Source organism: Rhamphochromis longiceps, unplaced genomic scaffold (assembly GCF_057381845.1).
Source record: "Rhamphochromis longiceps isolate RC_006_pf unplaced genomic scaffold, R_longiceps_female_GT1.1 unmapped_scaffold_4, whole genome shotgun sequence".
In the NCBI taxonomy this organism is placed as follows: domain Eukaryota; kingdom Metazoa; phylum Chordata; class Actinopteri; order Cichliformes; family Cichlidae; genus Rhamphochromis; species Rhamphochromis longiceps.
Genome location: NW_028187224.1, coordinates 802,474 through 821,889, shown reverse-complemented (window position 1 = coordinate 821,889; position 19,416 = coordinate 802,474). Strand labels below are relative to the sequence as shown.

Genomic DNA, 19,416 nt, shown 5'->3' with positions numbered 1-19,416 from the left:
TTAGTCTAACTTTTAAGCCTTCTTCAGATAAATATTGATAATTTTATGCTTTGGATTATCTGGTCTTGTTAGTATAATGACCTCTTTTTTGCCTAATATATGATGTTGGATAAATGAAATGTACATAATTTTTTTTTAACTATAATAAAAACGGACATTATCTTGGTAACATCAAATGACTGGAGCATAATTTGTCAACTACTCTGAAAATAAGTTCTACAGTAACAGTCAAAGACACAACTTCTCATGTGTCACATTTCTATTTATTCAAAACACTTAAGCATTGCTGTATTTTATACAGCTACTCCACAATTCAAAGTACAGGCTACTGAATTTCTGAGTTTCTAGACCAGACACAGAGCTCACACAACAGGCTTCAGGCGCCATTTTGGTGACTTTAACCATATTATTGATTTTAATATCTGTCTAGCTGACATTAGTTTATGTACGCAGCACGCAATATAGCCACATATTTTACAGGCCAAATTATTTGGGAGCACCTTCACTTAATTGTAACAGTGGTTTTGTTAGGAAAACAGTTCTTTATACCAGATACTAAACTGCGTTAACGTCAAAGGCTAACGTATCTAACCATTACTGTTAGCACAACATTAACAGCAAGCTACAATGACGAGTAACAAAAACAAAACAATAAAAAGGTTTTATGAAAATGTTTTACCTTTTCCAACAGTCCAGGAATCCAGAATCCTTTAAAGACCAGCAGGTACTGAAGACTGTTATCCACTGGCAACGTCCGAGAGAAAGTTTTCTTTCCGTTAGAAAGTTCAAGGCTCGCGCGATCTGTGTGCGCATGCGCATCCCTACAGTTGCCCCCCCCCTTTGGTTGTACTACGTGTTCTAACGTCTCTCTCACTCTCCATGTCTCTCTCTCTCCCTGTCATTTATTTGGCTTGGCACATATAATAATAAATTGCGCAGTGATAAACAAGTACTCAGATCACATGTGCAATTATTATTTACTTATATTATTTTATAATTTGACTTTACATACTGCTGGGTAGCTTGTAAAGCTCACAGTAACTAGTATTATCATTATGATATATGTTGTATATATATATATATATATATATATATATATATATATATATATATATATATATATATGTAGAGAGAGAGAGAGAGAGAGCGAGAGAGAGAGAGCGCGCGCGAGAGAGAGATCTGATATAGATCAGTATCTGAATCTGTCTAATATCCCCCGAATGGATTGTTTAGATTGTTAATTTATAAATTCACCATATTCATAAACGGCTTAATAATAAATTCTATATTCTGTTACCACATTATTTGTGATCAGTGGGTTTGCAGGGTGGGTGCTGGGGGTCTTCAGGCTTTGGCCCCCACCCCTGCCACCAGAATATTTTTGAGCAAGTGTTTCTAACTTTAATTTGAATATTCAGTATCCCACCATCTGCCCCCCCCCCCCCCCTCCGCACACAAACAAAACACACAGTATAATTCACACCCTCATTAAAGTGAATATTATTTATGCCATTTTACACCAACAAACTCAGATAGCTAAGGATGAAGAACCTTTTGTTCTTTAAAGAACCATTTGTAATAGCTGAAGAACCATCTTCAAAATAAAAAGGTTCTTTGACGTATGATGGTTCTTTAAAGAACCATAGAGACATCAGAAGAACCATTTAAGAACCCTAATTTTTCTGAGTGTAGCTTTGAATAAAATTTCCCGTAAGTCTTCCCAAAAAAATTGGAAGAAATTAACTGTAAGCCCATCTGGACCAGGGGATTTATTAAGTGCCATTTTCTTAACAGATGCATCTAACTCTTCAATTCTGAAGTCAGATTCACATAATTCCTTAAATGATTCATCAATTTTAGGGATCAGATTATCTATTTGATCAAAAAAGACATCACAATCTGCTTGGGAGAACTGTGAGGAGTATAAATTGGAATAGAATGTATAAGTTTCATTTTCCAAAATTTTAGGGTCGTCACATTCAATGCCATCAATTAACAGAGAAGATATAAAATTTCTTTTCTGTCTGCTCTTTTCTAAATTAAAAAAATATGAAGAATTTCTTTCCCCCTCCTCAATCCACTTGGCCCGTGAACGCACAAAAGCTCCTTCTGCTTTATTTAGGTAGAGCTGATCTAATTTAGTTTGCAACTCCATAAGTTTACTCCTTTCTTGGGTATTTAGATCATCTTTACTACAGCAATAAGTAATTTCTTGGAATAATTTACATTCATATTCTCTTTGCTTTTGACTTATGGTTTTACTGAATTGAATACTAAATTCTCTAATTTTGAATTTAATGAATTCCCATTTACTGGTATAGCCTACAATTAGATGATCAGCCATAATATCTTTTATAATTTTTCTGACTATGTCGCAGTAGTCTTCATTTTGTAAAAGTTTGGCATTGAACTTCCAATAAGTTCTTTTATTTGATTGTCTAATTTCCGATTCTAAGCACAGTTCAATAAAGCAATGATCAGATAGAGGTGCATTTGACATCACAACTTTTACAGTGTGCCTAAGAATGATGTCACTTCCTAGCCAATAGTCTATTCTAGATTTACAAGCTCCATTTGGTTTAAACCAAGAAAAGCTCTTAAATCCTGGATTTCTTACTCTCCAAATATCTGTCAAGTTGTTATTTATCAAAAAATCTATAATTAGGTTATTTTTTTGTGGTCTACCTGTCCTTGAGGGCCATCTATCAGTCCATTCATCAGGAGTCATGTTCCAATCACCACCCATTAAAATGTATTCTGTAGGGTATCGATCTTTAAGTTCAAAAATATTTGAAGTTATATCTTCTAACATAATTTTATTCTGACTTTCATTATTATATCCATAAACGTTGACTAAAATGAAAAACAAACTTTCAACTCTCATTACAGCAATCAACCAATGACCATTCAAGTCAGTCCGTTGTAGTACAAGATCCCCAGGAAAGTTATTGGATAAAATTGCTACACCCCCCGACCTCGTTGAGCCATGGCTAAACAGGATTTTGCTACCCCATTGGTTTGACCAAAAAGATACATCACTATCAGATGAATGAGTCTCTTGTAGAAAAATACAGTTTGATTTTTTACTTTTGCAGTACAAAAATAAGGCTTTTCTTTTAACTGATTCTCTTAAACCCCTAACATTTAAAGAACCAAAACAAATGTTAACATTCAACATGAACTATAGACAGAATATCACTCACCACGTGAGAAAAAGAAGAAAAAAAAAAGTACTAAATGCTGAGCTCCTTAGACCGCTAACAAGTTTCCACTATTTCAGTTTTTGTCATTTTTAGTTCTCCTGTCTTTCCTAAACTTTGCGTCCATCAATGAAGGCATGTGGACCACGAAAGTAGGCCCGTTTACCCGCACGTCTTGCTTCCTCCACCAGAGGCCATAGGCGCTGTCGATCTTGTATGTCCTTCTGCGGCAACATCTCTGCGAAACTGATGCCTTCTTGCTTGCAGGTTGAAGAGTCTTTGGTGCGCCTCCACAACTCTTCTTTAATTCGCCTCTGTGTGAATAGAATAATGATGTTTCTGTTTCTGCCATCAACTCGTTTCCCTAAACGGTGGACAATATCAACGGCCTCTTCTAAGTTCAAGTCAGGGGCAATCTTCTGAAGCGTTTGCAAAACCTTCACTCTAATGTTTTCATCTTTGTCTTCCTTCATCCCTTTCAGTTTTAGGCACCACCTCATTCGGTAGCGCTCCTGTTCTCTCACTCTTCTTTTCAAGTCTTCATTGTCTTTAAGCAGCTGTTCATTCGCATTTGCCAGTTTAACAACTTTCAGTTTGCAATCAACTATCTCTGCAGCATTAAACTCTACAGCCTTAGCCAAGCTGGCAACCATAGCTGCACTTTGTCTGTTTTGTTCCTTGATATCCTCCAGTTGTGCTTCAAATTTTTTGTCAAGTCCCATAATGGCTTCAAAAATAGTTTTATTGGAGATATCGTCTTCCTTCTCTGAAGATTTTGTTCTTTTCTCCTCTGGCGGTTGTTTTGAAGGAGTTGGCGGCGCCGAGTCTGCTCCCCGTTCTCGCTTGTTTAAGCCCACGTTGGCAGCTTCAGTGTTAGCATAGCCATGGTCACTGACTTTAGCATGCGACGACGTCTTAACATTGGGGTTTGACGGCACAAATTGCAGCTTTGCATTCTTAATAACCTTTTGGGCATCCATAGTTATAATTCGAGTGGAAAGAGAATGAAGTTACTTAGTAAATTTTGCGGTCTTTCGGAGCTCCTGAAAAAAACACGACTGTTCAAGCCGCCATCTTGGTGCCTCCCGATAGAGCGATATAGTCAGAGGCCCTTTCTCAATTCTAAGTACGCAAGTATGTACTCGCGTTCTCGGCGAGACCGGATTTGCCGAGACCGCACGGGAGCACGGACTTGCCGGAAACGGGAGCACGGACTCGCAATTTGTACAATTGGAACACCGGCATACTTGATGATGTCACAGGTCCAGAGTTTTTACTGCCGTCCCCTCTTAATTTAACTGTGAGTAATATGTTATGAAGCTTAACTTTAATCACAGCCAAACCGGTTTACTCAGGAACAAATAAAACACTGAAATAAGCCAAACATTAACATTTAGAAGTGATCTAAGTGACTTATATATCATGTTTAACCTCAGTGGTGAAATCTCTATTAATAAAAATAGTGTACATGTACATACGTGTACATACCTTAATAAAAGGGGTGAAAACGATGTGCTGGGAGTCCGCTGTTCTCGCCGGCTCTAATGATCCTTGACCTCGCTGTCTGCTATGGAGCTGGCGGGTCACAGACGTCTCCGAAAACGTCGGAGCGCGTTTGGAAATATATGATATCTTGATAAATCGAGCAGATATTTGAAGTTTACACAGCTACATTCTCGCTTGAAATAACTTAAATGTTTATTTTGTGACCCAGAAAGAGTAATATTTAAAAGTTTTCAGCCCCGCTCGTCCGCCATTGCCGCGTTTGAGTTTTGGACGAAATGCATTCTGGGATATTTAGCTGTACCAAGTCCACACAACTCACCACCGATGCATGCTCGATAAAACGGGCGGAGCGAGAACTCGGCTTGATGCGTACTTCGAATTGGAACAGTACTTGGTCTCCGACTGATGACGTATCACGAGTAGACGACAACGCAAGTACGCACATTGAGAAAGGGCCAAAATCTCTATGTTATCTCCTGAGAACAAATAATATGATGTGGGTGTGTCTGCAGGCTTCAGCACTGTGAGCATTAAACACAATAAAAGACTCACAAGTTCCTGCTCAAAGGTCAGCTGCCTTCAGATCAATCATTAACCTGCAGCAGGTTGTGGCCTGATGTGTTTGTAAGAGTTTCACTTTCAGGAGGAGAAGATTTAAACGAGTCACACAAATGTGAACTACAATGTCTGTGACACACAATTTAGTGCAACCTGCATGAAATCTGACCTGAAGAAATCCAGTCTTCTGCCTGTTGTGGTTGTGACAGCTGCTCGTAGGAGAGTTTGTTTGTAGGAGGTGGAGATGTTCTCAGATCAAGTGCGTAATCGTCTCTTTGTGTAGACGCTAAAAGCTGTGAGCCAAAACTCTCTGCTCTGAAACTCTTCACTCAGTCCTCACGCTGAGAGTTTAGAGGCTGAACTTCTTGTTCCTCCATAACACTTTTCATGAAACAGCAGAAATGAGCTTGTGTTTCTCAGCAGTGCGCACACAGAGAACCGATCCTCTCTGCTCAGTCTGAACAAATCAAAGTGAAACGTCAGTGAAAACACAGCTGCTGATCAAACTGTGTCAGATTAATGCCTCAATGTTTCACTGTGACGTTAAAAAATACATAAAAATGATTTAAAGAAGTAGGAGGCAGATTTTCACAATAAGTGCACTTTGTTTTTAATTCAGTTAATGTCAAACTGTCATCAACACCTCTGTGTTGTCTCTGAGCAGATTCAGGCATTACTCAAATAATAACGGCTTTTTTTCACTATTATACTTTTCATTAGTCTCCAGGTTGATGATTATAAACAGAATTATTAAAGTTTTTATCATTTCAGGCTGAAAATCAACATGAATTTGGTTCTAATCAAAGAAGCTCCTTTAATGTGTGTCATTAAAATCCTCACACAGACTTAAAAAGGCGACATTAACATTAAAATAAATGAAAGAAGCTTCAGCTGAGAGCTTCATGCAGTCATCATCAGCAGCTCATAGCAGTCACAGCTCTTTATTACGCAGCTTTGCAGGAATTAAAGTGGCTGAAGTGTCAGAGTTTGTGTGAGAAGCTGCTTCATGGACAGCTGTACACACGTCTTTATTATTTCTTCATAAATCAAACACACAGGTTTGTCTGCAGATGATTTAAAGTGTGTCGTTGTGCAGTTAAAGCTGTTTGTGTGACGCCCTGACCTCCTGTGAATGAAACAGCCAATCAGATCCATCAGAGAGAGAGCAGGAAGTGTTGTGTGTTTGTGACAGAACAAGGAAACAGTGATGATGATGAACATAAAGGTCCTCTGATGTTTCCTGTTACAGTAACGCTTGTTCATCTGTTGCTCTCCTACACTTTCCTATAAATAAAGGAGAAAAAGTCCGTTTAGTTTCATTTCCTACAGCTCAGAGTTACACTTCACATTATATATATATATATATATATATATATATATATATATATATATATATATATATATATATATATATATATATATATATATATATCAGCCACCTCCTGTACATGGATGACATCAAGCTGTATGCCAAGAGTGAACGAGACATCGATTCACTGATCCACACTACCAGGCTATACAGCAATGACATTGGAATGTCGTTCGGACTGGAGAAGTGTAGTCGGATGGTAACAAAGAGAGGGAAGGTAGTCAGAACTGAGGGGATTGAACTACCAGAAGGCAACATTGCAGACATAGAGGACAGTTACAAGTACTTGGGGATCCCACAGGCGAATGGGAACCATGAAGAGGCCGCTAGAAAAGCTGCAACCACCAAGTACCTGCAGAGGGTCAGGCAAGTCCTGAGGAGTCAGCTGAATGGTAAGAACAAGATCCGGGCCATCAACACGTACGCCCTGCCCGTGATCAGGTACCCCGCTGGGGTAATAGGCTGGCCAAAGGAGGAGATAGAAGCCACTGAAATAAAGACAAGAAAGCTCCTTACCATGCATGGAGGGTTTCACCCCAAATCCAGCACCCTGAGGCTGTACGCTAAGCGGAAGGAAGGGGGCCGGGGACTGGTGAGTGTCAGCACCACAGTCCAGGATGAGACAACGAACATCCAAGAATACATTAGGAAGATGGCCCCAACTGACCGAGTGCTCAGTGAATACCTCAGGCAGCAGAAACCCAAGAAAGAGGAGGGAGACGAGGAACCATCATGGAAGGACAGGCCCCTGCACGGTATGTACCACCGGCAGATAGAGGAGGTGGCTGATATCCAGAAATCCTACCAGTGGCTGGACAAAGCTGGACTGAAAGACAGCACAGAGGCACTAATCATGGCAGCACAAGAACAAGCTCTGAGCACAAGATCCATAGAGGCTGGGGTCTATCACACCAGGCAAGACCCCAGGTGCAGGCTGTGTAAAGATGCCCCAGAGACAATCCAGCACATAACAGCAGGGTGCAAGATGCTAGCAGGCAAGGCATACATGGAACGCCATAACCAAGTGGCCGGCATAGTGTACAGGAACATCTGTGCGGAGTATAACCTGGAAGTCCCGAGGTCAAAATGGGAGATGCCCCCAAGGGTGGTGGAGAATGACCGAGCTAAGATCCTGTGGGACTTCCAGATACAGATGGACAAAATGGTGGTGGCTAACCAACCGGACATAGTGGTGGTAGACAAACAGAAGAAGACGGCCGTAGTGATCGATGTAGCGGTTCCGAATGACAGCAATATCAGGAAGAAGGAACACGAGAAGCTGGAGAAATACCAAGGGCTCAGAGAAGAGCTCGAGAGGATGTGGAGGGTGAAGGTAACGGTGGTCCCCGTGGTAATCGGAGCACTAGGTGCGGTGACTCCCAAGCTAGGCGAGTGGCTCCAGCAGATCCCGGGAATAACATCGGAGATCTCTGTCCAGAAGAGCGCAGTCCTGGGAACAGCTAAGATACTGCGCAGGACCCTCAAGCTCCCAGGCCTCTGGTAGAGGACCCGAGCTTGAAGGATAAACCGCCCGCAGGGGCGTGCTGGGTGTTTTTATATATATATATATATATATATATATGCCTCTCCCCACCGCAGGGAAAAGGGTAACACCACCTGGGTCTGGGTGCAGTTCCCCCCTCCAGGGGCAAGGGTACCTAGACCCGGTTTGTAGAGTACGCTTGGGGAGTGTGATCGTGTGTACAACGTCTCTTTATGTCTGTCTCCACGTTGGTTGAGTGTGGAGTAAGTGCACATGAGAGCATGAGGGTGGGAATGGATGTTTGTATATGTGTGTGCCTGTATGTCTGTGTCTATATGTCAGGTTGGGTATCAGACGCCACCTCTCTGGGGACATCTCGGGCCCTCCAAGGTTTGGAGGCCTATCTCCACCCACCACCACTTCCCCTCCCAGTAATGTTATTACTGGGAGGGGAAGTATTTAGTATTTAATATTTAGTATTTACTGTCATATTCCCATATATCACTCTTCACTCTGCTGACCCATGACTGCACTCCATCATACAGCTCCAACCTCTTCATCAAGTTTGCGGACGACACAACGGTGGTGGGTCTCATTAGCAACATGGATGAGACCGACTACAGAAGTGAGGTGAGACGCCTGGCCACGTGGTGTGCTGACAACAATCTCTCTCTGAATGTGGAGAAGACGAAGGAGATTGTTGTGGACTTCAGGAGAATGCACACCCAACATGCTCCTCTGACCATTGACGGAGCGTCTGTGGAGAGAGTGAGCAGCACCAAGTTCTTGGGTGTGCACATCACAGAGGATCTCTCCTGGACGTACAACACCACAGCACTGGCCAAGAAATCACAGCAGCGTCTCTTCTTTCTCCGCAAACTAAGAAGAGCAGGAGCACCAGCCCCCATCATGTACACTTTCTACAGAGGCACCATCGAGAGCATCCTGTCGAGCTGCATCACTGTGTGGTTTGGAGCCTGCAATGCGTCCTGTCATAGAACCCTTCAACGCATAGTGAGAGCTGCAGAGAGGATCATTGGTGTCTCTCTCCCCTCCCTCCAGGACATTTACAGCACCCGTCTCACTAAAAAAGCCCTTTGCATAGCGGCTGATCCCACGCACCCAATGCAAAGCTTCTTCAAGCTGCTGCCGTCGGGGAGGAGACTGCGGAGTCTCCAGGCCAGGACCAGCAGGCTGAAGGACAGCTTCATCCATCAGGCTGTCAGGAAGCTTAACTCCCTCCCGATTCTGCCCCCTCTCCCCTCTCTCCTCCACGGTCTCACTGAACTCTGTCACACACACACAAACACACACACTCTCTGACTCACTCACTGGCCTGCACCAGTTACCAGTCACTTTGTGGAGCATTGGACTGCCATTACCTCATAAGACTTTGTTGTTACACTTTCTCTTACCGTACACTACTAAATCTCCATTTGCACTATTTGCCTATTTGCACTACTCTGCCTGGTTTACACTCAATGTCACTTACCCATTATATTGTATATTATATAGCTTTCTTGTTATATGTAAAATTGTATTTATTTAAATTTTTACTTTTTAATTATTTTACTTGCATTTTTAATCACTTTTATATTTAAATATATTTAAATGTTCATTTGCTATTTATCTAGGGATTGAGAGTAACGCAATTTCTATTCTCTGTATGTCCTGTACATGTGGCAGAATCGACAAATAAAGTTGACTTTGACTTTTTGACTTTGATCATTGTGATGTTGTTTATTCTATTATTCTTGTTTTCTTCTGCTTGTTTTCTTTTTTTTTCTCAACAGGTGATCCAGGTGATCGATAGATGCATTTTTTTCTGCCCATTCTGTTGGTTTTTGTTTTTTGCCCTTCTCCCCCGTCCCTCTTCTCAGCTGTTTCTCTTTCCCTCTTTCTTTCTCCCCTTCTTTCCTCCAGTCAAGTCTGTCCCGTATTCAGCAAGTGAAAATAAAATAAACAATAAAAGGTGAATCAAACGGACCATTATGGCAAGGCTGGGATGGTCAATTTGGTAAAGTAAATCCGTTGGGCATCTTTCTTTGCCTTTAGACAACAATTCAAAAGAGCCAAACGGGACAGGCAGAAAAAAAAAATTTCTCCCCTGTTACATTCACATTTTCTCCAACATTCTCTCAACAACACTGTAATTTCATCATCAACATATAGCCTGTAACTACAGTTTTCTTCATACAAAATCTCAGTAATCCTGTGGTAGAGAAACATCATTAAGTTGTGTCCTGCTATAAATCACATGATCAAATCACATGATTAACCATCGGCTGTAAAAAGAAATGTAAATGTTAGCGCTGCGCAGGTGTATACACTCTTTCTCACAGTAATCTCTGTGAGCAACACAAGGTAGTGAATGACACACACATGGTAAATTCACAGACACAGAAAAATTTAAACTAAAAAGGTTAAATTTTCAGAGTTCACATAGTCATGTGACCCAAGTTTCCTCCTGTGGTCTCCTTCTGCTCCTGCAACAGAGACACACACAGAGATACATCCACACCTTTGTCAGGTGGGGGTTGACTTCACACAATGGTGTTAAGTCAGTCAGTCAGTTCCCCATTTATTTTAAAATTCTCACTCATTCACTCAGTGATTCCTTCTTTTGCTGATTGTGGAAATTATCGTCGCATTCGTTTCCACGCTCAGCAAAACGACATCATTTCAAAAAGAAAAAGAATTTAGACTGGATTTCCTCGTTGAATCCTTTTGGACAGGAACTTGTTTCCTGATTGTCCCAAATAAGTGGCTTTCTCCTGAGCCCATTTTAATTTTGGAGAAGCTCACTTTGCAACAGTTTTCTCGACGACGCTTCGATTCTAATCGTGCAGATCTGCTCAAACAGAGATCATCAAACAAAACTTTCAGTGCACCATGAAAGTAACAAAATAAAAGAAAGAAAATAAAGGAAATCAAAGGAAAGAAAGGCCTTGTTTAAGTCATGACACGTGTTCTTCATGCCAGGGGGATAAATCGTAACAACCCAATTGGCAGGTTCAACTTAGTAACAAAAGACAAATCAACAGCCAGTTTAATCTCAAACATTCATCCAATCAGCCATACACACAACATACAGCATAACCCTGTTGTCTTAGCACATAATAAGTTTCTTCTCATGTAACTAATATGCATGTAGGGTTGGTATAGTTAATGCATCTTCAGTATGTTTTTGTGTTCATCTCTCATCACACTTCCATTATTCTCATCACTGCTTAAACAACACACATCTCTCTCTGTTTTTTTGTTTTTTTTAAACTGTACTTTTCTCCAAAACAGAAAGTAGCATTACAGCTGTTTCAGACTGAGAAACACCAAACACTCTTCGTGCTATCATTCATCCACACAACTATTTTATTTCTTTTCGTCCACTGGGCAGGTGACCTGCAGAATCACGTCTGCCCCAGCTGGATACCTTTTCACACACACCATGACGTCAAACACGCTCACACTCACGGACTGGATCAGGAGAAAAACTTTCTTCATCTTCACACTCTGTTACAGAAACACCATATGTTTTTTTTTTTTTTGTGTTGTGTCAGGGATGGATATGTGGTTGTAACGTTTGTGTTCACTAACTTTACTTTCTGTTTCCTACCCTGCCTAGTCTGTCTTGGACTCAATGTTGCTCCTAATGTCTCTCCATACTCAGCCTTTAATTTCTCCTCCACCTCTGCCTCTGCTCTCTCACGCTCTTCTCTGGCTCTTCTTTCTGCTAACATTCTTGCTCTTCCTAATGCTTTTCTACGGTGTTGTTCTAGAGTAGTTGCAGTGGATTGAGCTGTAGTTTCATCCTCAGGTTTCACAAGAACTTCTTGCAATATTGCTCTTTTAACATTCTGTGCTTCTCTCCTCTTCTGAGCCTGCTCCAGCCACAACTTAGCAACTGCTAACTGCAATTCCTTCCTCTGCTTCGCTTTACCTGTTTTACCTGCTACACTTACAGCTATTCTTTCTACCAGCATTTTACACTTAACTTCCACTAATGTCCCTTCAAATCCATATTTCTCACACCAACAACCTACATACTGCGTGCTGCCTGGTAAAACTTTCTCCATAAATTTTACATCCCCTTCTAAGGCAGACTTACACATTTTATTCTCCATTACAAGACAACAATCAGCCACACTCACGCAGACCACGTCTGGCCCGCACACACACACAACATAGGCCTATCGCTTGCGTCTGCACGCACAGCTAGCGCTCTCTGTTGAAAACTCTCAAACGCCCCATATGGCGGAGAATTCAACCTTCGGACACTCTCTAACGCCCCCAAATGGCGGAGATTCCGGACACTCCTCACGGCGGAGCTACCGAACCTAGGTTATTTCCACGCCCCAAACGGCAGAGAAGCCTGTGTCTCTGTTACGCGGCTAGCGCGCTTCCATTACCTGCGGTCAACGCAGGGTCACGTAGCCGCTCTCTAAGGCCTTCTGTACTAACTGTTTGTTTACGTTCATGGGAAGAGTCTCTGGATCCCGTCAATCGTCATCCATCCCGAGGGGAGTTCAGGCGCAAACTTCCCGGCCTGGTGACAAAGCAAAGTGAAACACCAGGGCTTTACGTCAATCATCCCAGACGTTGCGGTGGCGTCCTCTCCCTCTCCTCGGTGGATGCAATGTGTTAGGCTCCGGCTCGGAGGACCAAATAAATGTTGGGTCTGTGTTTCCACAAGCCCCGCTAATTCTAGAGACTTATTCATCATGAAGAAAACAAGACAGTCGATCGATCGATTACTTGTGCAAGGGAGGCCTCGTCTGTGTCCACCACGAAAATGACCCCGATGATGGCCTCCTCTCGCTGCCTTTTATTGACAAACTTCAAACAATAGTTTACTAAACACCTCCCCTTGCAACCCCCTTTGGTTACAAAGACAAGGCACTGTATGTAAATGTATACACTGAGTGTGTGTGTGTGTGTGTGTGTGTGTGTGTGCGCGCGCGCGCGCGTGCGTGTGTGTGTGTGTGTCAGACCTCCTGCTGACCAAAGGGTCATAAACCCAGGAAGCTTACATCAAAAGAAACAGGTCTTCCAGATAGGATGTATCTACAATAAAACCTCCCCCAGCACAGAGTGGTTGGAGAGGTGGTCAGGATCAAAGGAATGGCTTTGATCCTACTGCTTGAACTAAGACTGTACAAATTTAAGAAACACAATGGCGACATTCAACAATTAGACTTAACAAGACGTTTTCAAAAATATCAGTTTTCAGTGAAAACGCCGTTTACGTGTGGATGAAAGGCGCAAACGCTCAGAAAAATCTGCGTTTTCAAAAATCCCGATGTAAGTGTGGGCGTGGCCTTACTTAGCTTTGATGCTGCCAACGTGGTCACTGGATAAACTGAAGTAACCGGTCAAGGCAGCAGTGGCAGAGCAACCCTTATATTCGGTTTCTCATGTTTAAAAAATACTCAGTTACAGCGCATGTTTAAACAGATGATCTTTGTAGGTGGGATCAACCTGCTCTCAGCAAGAAGGTCGTGGGTTTGAATCCATGTCTGATTCTCTCCTGGTACCCTGACATCCTCCCACAGGTTAACTGCTTCTTGCCTAATAACAGCTGGGATAGGGTTACACACACACAGTCCTGTTTTCATATCTCCGTGGGGACATTGATGTAATGCTTTACCTAACCCTAAAAACTGAATGCCTAACCCTAACCTTCAGCCCTAAACCTAACCACAACCTAATCGTACCTCTGACACTAAAACACCATGTTTAGTCTCAAAAACGCCTTCAAACTCTTGGCGACAAGTGGAGTCACGTTCCAGTTTCTGTAAACATGGTGCAAACACACACACGACCCTGAGCTGAAAAGATGGATGGATGTGTAAAATCCATATTGCTGCTGTTCACAGCAGGACTTTGTTTAGCTTCTGTTCAGAATGACAGGAGACAAAAAGCCCAATGGGTCATATATTGCACTTACAAATGAGAGGATGCCTCGCCTAGTCGTTGGCACAGGTTTTTCAGTTATCCTGATCTTGAATACATCTGTCTCTGTGCACCAGTTCACTCCTAGGACTCTTTCATCTGGTAGTGCATCATGTCTTGTTACCACAGCTGGAGTTGGTATACGGCGAGCTGTGAGAGGACAGAGATGGAGAACGCACATTTAACTCTTTAACAGGAGATACGTTATGACTAACAGACGACTGCTGTCTACATGATGTCTTTGCAGCCCTTATGCTACATGTTACACAACTTTTCTTCATGCCAACAAGACTGAGGTGCCACATAGTCGACACATACAGCTGATTATGATTCATGTTTTACTATTGCTATGTTCACATCATCTGCTTGGCTTTATCACTGGAAGCCTGGAGATCCTCTGACGTGTGCATGGCTGATGTGAAGTATGATTAGTCCTACATGACATCAACAACAGAGGCAATGAAAGCTTTGTTGTTAACAGGTTGTAGGTAAAGTCAAATGTCTACTTCTACACTTGTGTTGGGTAAAGTTCTTCTCACTGCAGCAGATTTATATCTGTGCTTTCACAGGGCGTGATGTGGAGCTCAGCGCTGAGGTGCAGGTCTCCTTGGAGACGGCATCCTGGCTGAAATATTATCATGCTTCCAAAACATTTCAGCTTTTATTTTGAAAGAAACAAGACTTGAAAACGAATCCCCTTCTTCCTCTTTGTCTTTGTTCTTCAGAGGAGTGTCACCTGGACAAACTCAGGGCTGTTCTAGAGCCTTTCTTATTATTTGACTCCATAGAAATAAAACTGAATGGAATCAAACAAAAACTCCCAAACAGCTAAAACACTTTGCTTTATTCTCTTTTTTAACAAATACGTTGAAGTCCATCCATAACAACACAGCTGAGATCTCCTTTGTAATCAAGTGTTTACATCCTTTGTACAGATCTGCATACAAAACAATCATTTACGTCCCACAGAAGTCTAGTTACACGTAACTATACAAGAACTGGTGAATGACAGAAACATAAGACACATGATCACAGGTGATAACAAAAAGAGAAAGAATTCATGTGTTAGTGATGTTTTTCAGCCCTGATGGCTCATGTTGGAGAAACAAGCTGAGGTACGTGGAAAGTTCACACACACAAGTGGGCGTGAGCGCACACACAGAGAGAAACACAACTGAAGCATCTGTTTGCTGTTTCTGCTTTCATCATCTCTGCTGCTGTGTCAGGCTGGGGTCTCTCAGTGACGTGGTTGAGGTGAAGTATGACGAGTATCCCTGATTCAGTCCATGGAGACAAAGGGCAAAGAAAGCTGTTGTTAACAAACTCTATGGTGATGTGGCATTTAGCTCTGACTCTACGCTCTGCTGAATCCTTTGAACCTGCTGATCAGTAAAGCTCTACGTGCTGCAGCAGATTGACCTCATCTGTGTTCACAGGTGTGGACCTCAGCGCTGAGGTGCAGGAGACTTTCATTCAGTTCTCCCTGCAAACAGCATCCAGCCTGGAAATACTGTCATCTTTCCCACAAATGGTGCTCTTATCTCAGAGAAGAAGTCTGATGTAAATAACTGCAATCAACAGTGATGTTCTGCACAGATCACTTTTCCATTTTGCTCTCTAGATGAGTCCCAGCTGCCTGACCTTGTGTCCAGGTGATCGTCTCACTGAGGAGCTTTTGTTCTGAAAATCTCACGTCCATCACCTGTTTCCTTTTTACTATCTCTGCTCTTTCTTTATTCACAATGCTCACAATATCACACAATTATATTCATCACCTGCATGTTTTTATCCAGCTGCTGTTAGAACCAAACAAATAAAAAGGATGAAAAGCCTGAAATCCTTTGATTTATTACATTTGAAACAAATATGAGAGCATCCCTAACAGCACAGCTGAGACCTTTGTTTTAATCAAGCCTTTGTATCGACACACTTGTAAAGATTCATATACAAAACATAATAGAATAAATCAATATAAAATACACATAATCACAAAAATGCAGCCATGTTGTGAGTTTGCATCTAAAACATGCATGTTTCCCTTTGTACAGGCAGATTTACAGCAGACAAAGCAACACGCTGATCGACTTTGACCGCTGCAAAAACAAAATACCCACCAAGTCTGAAGTCGATCAGAGGAACTGTTGACAGACTGACAGACAAACAGATGCTTGATTCATTAGTGCGATTAAATGTTCTTCTTTAGCAGCATCACTTCATGTGTTTGTGTTCCAGGAATAAAGGTCTGTTTAAACTGGACGTCTCCTCAGCATCACTCGTGCTGTCATGGTTTCAAAGCTGTGCAGAAAGAATCTGAGGGATGATACAGAGGTGACCAAAGTTACAAACATCCAGCTGTGCTGCAAATGTTTGCAGAGCTCCAAACTCTTTGGCTTTCTGCAGAGCAAGTATGGAAGAAGCACCTGAGCTAACTTCAGTTTAGACGATATGAGGAAAAATGCTGCTTCCCAAAGTTTCCTACAAGTATCCAGTTTATATTTAGAGAAGCGAAGGCTCTTTATCCTGACAACTACTCCCTGGTGGATCCCTGTCCTGTGACAGCAGCAAAGACTGTGTATCAGTATCATCAAAGCCACTTCAATAACCAGTGTTTAAAGCTCTCTAGCAGATGGACTTCAGTGGCAGCAGCCTCTGTCTGCTGTGTACAGAAGGTTCTCTGATGAAGCACACAGCAGATGCTGCACTACAACAGCAGCAGCAGCTCAGCTTCAGTTTGCTTCGACGCCCTTTTTGACCTGTGAAACAGCAGAAAATGAAACATTTCAACACCCGTTTGTTAGCGTGAGCTATTCTGCTGTTTTTCATCATTTCACAGGTGAAATAAAATCACAGTAATTTACTTCCTGTAGGAGTGATCGTGTCCAGCCTGACTGAGACCATGTGCTCCATCCTGCACAGATAATAAACCTCTGACATGAAGGGCTGTCAAGTAGTTTTAGACAAATGGGGGTAAAAGAGACGTTAAAAGCTTAAAGAGAAACTACATTTTCTAAGAACTGTCTGACGTTCACCTCTCACTCTCAGAAAGTACACAGACTTTCTTTGATTCACTAGTGAGATAAAATGCATTTCTTGGACAACATGACTTTGATATATTTGTTTTCCAGGAGCAAAGGTCTGTTTATACTGGCGAGCGATGCAGGCAGGAGGACTCTTTACACTGTGACTGACTAATCAATCTCTTCATCATGACTTCTGCTGTCATGGTTTTAAACCTGCGCAGTGGAGAAAAGAAGCTGAAAGAAGCTTCCTGCAAGTATCTGACGTGTTTTTAAAGAACTAAATCCTCCTCATCCTCACAGATACTCCCTCCTTAACCAGTTTCTTAAACTAGCTAACAGGTGGAGCGACACCACTGCGTACCAAAGGTTATAAAGTTAACCACGCAGCAGACACTCTCGGTGCGTCAGCTGTGTGGAATCAAGTTGTTCCTGCATTAATACACATTGTTACGTTCCCCCCGAAAGGGTCTAGGCATGTGAGTGAGGGGACCAGTAACAAATGAGTCCAGAACAGAATGAAAGGAAAACAGACCAGTGTTTTCAGTAAATAAAATAGTCTTTATTATAGATCATCTTAACATAAAGAGCCGGCAACGCCGTTTTACCAATAACACTTGGAAAAAGAGAAAAAGGGTTGCAACAACAAAGAACACAACAACCAAACAAAAACTCCACACCACGAGGAGGTACTTCCAGGGGCCCACAAGCTCACCCTGTCACTAAAAGCAGCTGGCTTTACTGCTGCCAAGGCCCACAAGCCCACACTACTCACACAAAGCAGCTATGCTGTTTCCACAACTCCACACTTTGAGCAGGCTAACCACACACAACACAGAGACACCAGAGAACACCCCCACCCTGTTCACAGCTCATCCCCAGCTTATATGACCTCCGAGAGGTGATTGCTGACTGGGCCCAGGTGGTAAATGAGTCCAATGAGCAGCAGCTGTGTCCTGGGGAGAGAGAAGAGCAAGAGAGAGATGGGGGGTGGAGCAAAAGAGGAGGAGGTGGAGAAAAACACCGCGCCCACACAAGGGCAGTATCAGGAGGCCCAGCTAGGGCCGAACACACATACTGAAGGAACTGCCCTGAGAAAGGTGAACTGAAGCTTTGATGCTAAAGTTAAGAACCTTTTGTTCACACTGGCAAGTGTTCAATGTTACCATTTATGCCAGTTTATTGATAAAGTACTTTTAAAAGCAGCAGCAGGGCTGACAAAAGTGCAATAAAACCAAAATCTATGAAACAGCAAATAATGAAATATTTTCATTTCAAGACCTTTTTATTAACTCTTCTCCGGCCTTTATAGCACATTTACTTGTCTTACACTCTTTCAGTTGATATGAGTGACCAATATCTAATTCATTAGCTCACTAGTGCTTCACTGTTATATTCAGTCTGCTGACTGAGATCAGGTGACATTAAAAAAATCGCTAGTGAATGAAATGTGAAAAGAAAAATCATTGTGATCAAAGGTCTCTTGTTTGCTCTGAGGCACTAAAGCCTGCACAGGTAATAAGCTTCTTGGCTTTAAGTGAGGATTTCCATTCGTTTGCAAGCAAATGAAGAAACAAAAGTTTGTACGGACTTTAGCGCCCTGTTGTCCTCATGTGTGGACGTCACATTTTGGGACGTTTAGACCAAAATACAAAGTTTTGCTCCACAAGGACCTGATTTGCACTTACGAGGTCATTATCCTGCCTCTGTTCTATCGACATTTAAAGCGAATATCCTCATATGTGGATCTCATTTCTCTCAGAAACAAAGTTCTGGTAATTCTTTGTTTGTACATGAATCAGGTCCCAAACAGCCCAAATAGCAAAGAGACTTTAAAAATGCATGAAAGAGTTCAGGTCTTAGGAGGTTAAAGCTCTAAAAGAGAAACTCCAGTGAAACAAGTTGAGGTGACCACGTGTGTGTTGTTGTCACATGTTACTCTGCACGCCAGCAGGTGCCGACAGGTTAATCTGGCCCTGCTTTGTTTGTCCTTTTGGAGCAAAAAGCCTGTTTTTCTTGTGTTTTTAACTACATTTGATCATCACGTTGCTGATATCGTCTGATCTGCATCCCAACTGCTAAGTTTGTGTTATTTAGGTTGTTTCTTTGAATGTTTCTCTTGCTAACTGTCTGAGCTTCCCCTCTCACAGAGTGAACATAATTCTGCCCTTGTATGATTAAACTTTGTGGTTGCAAAACCGTCCATTTGTTTACCACAACTGACATGTTTCTGAATCCATCCCAGAGCCGAGGGTTTGTGTAAGTGGGTTTTTAGTGTGGGTTTTCATGCTGGCAGGGAGGCAAAAGGTGATGTCAGTGTCTACTATATAAAGA

General features: G+C 42.1%; 1 protein-coding gene across 1 annotated transcript in view; it reads right to left on the bottom strand.

The window, feature by feature from the left end:
- The window catches only part of LOC146640606 (NLR family CARD domain-containing protein 3-like), a 248,787-nt gene that overhangs the window by 87,417 nt on the left and 141,954 nt on the right, over positions 1-19,416 (bottom strand). The gene's annotated exons all lie outside the window — the stretch shown is intronic.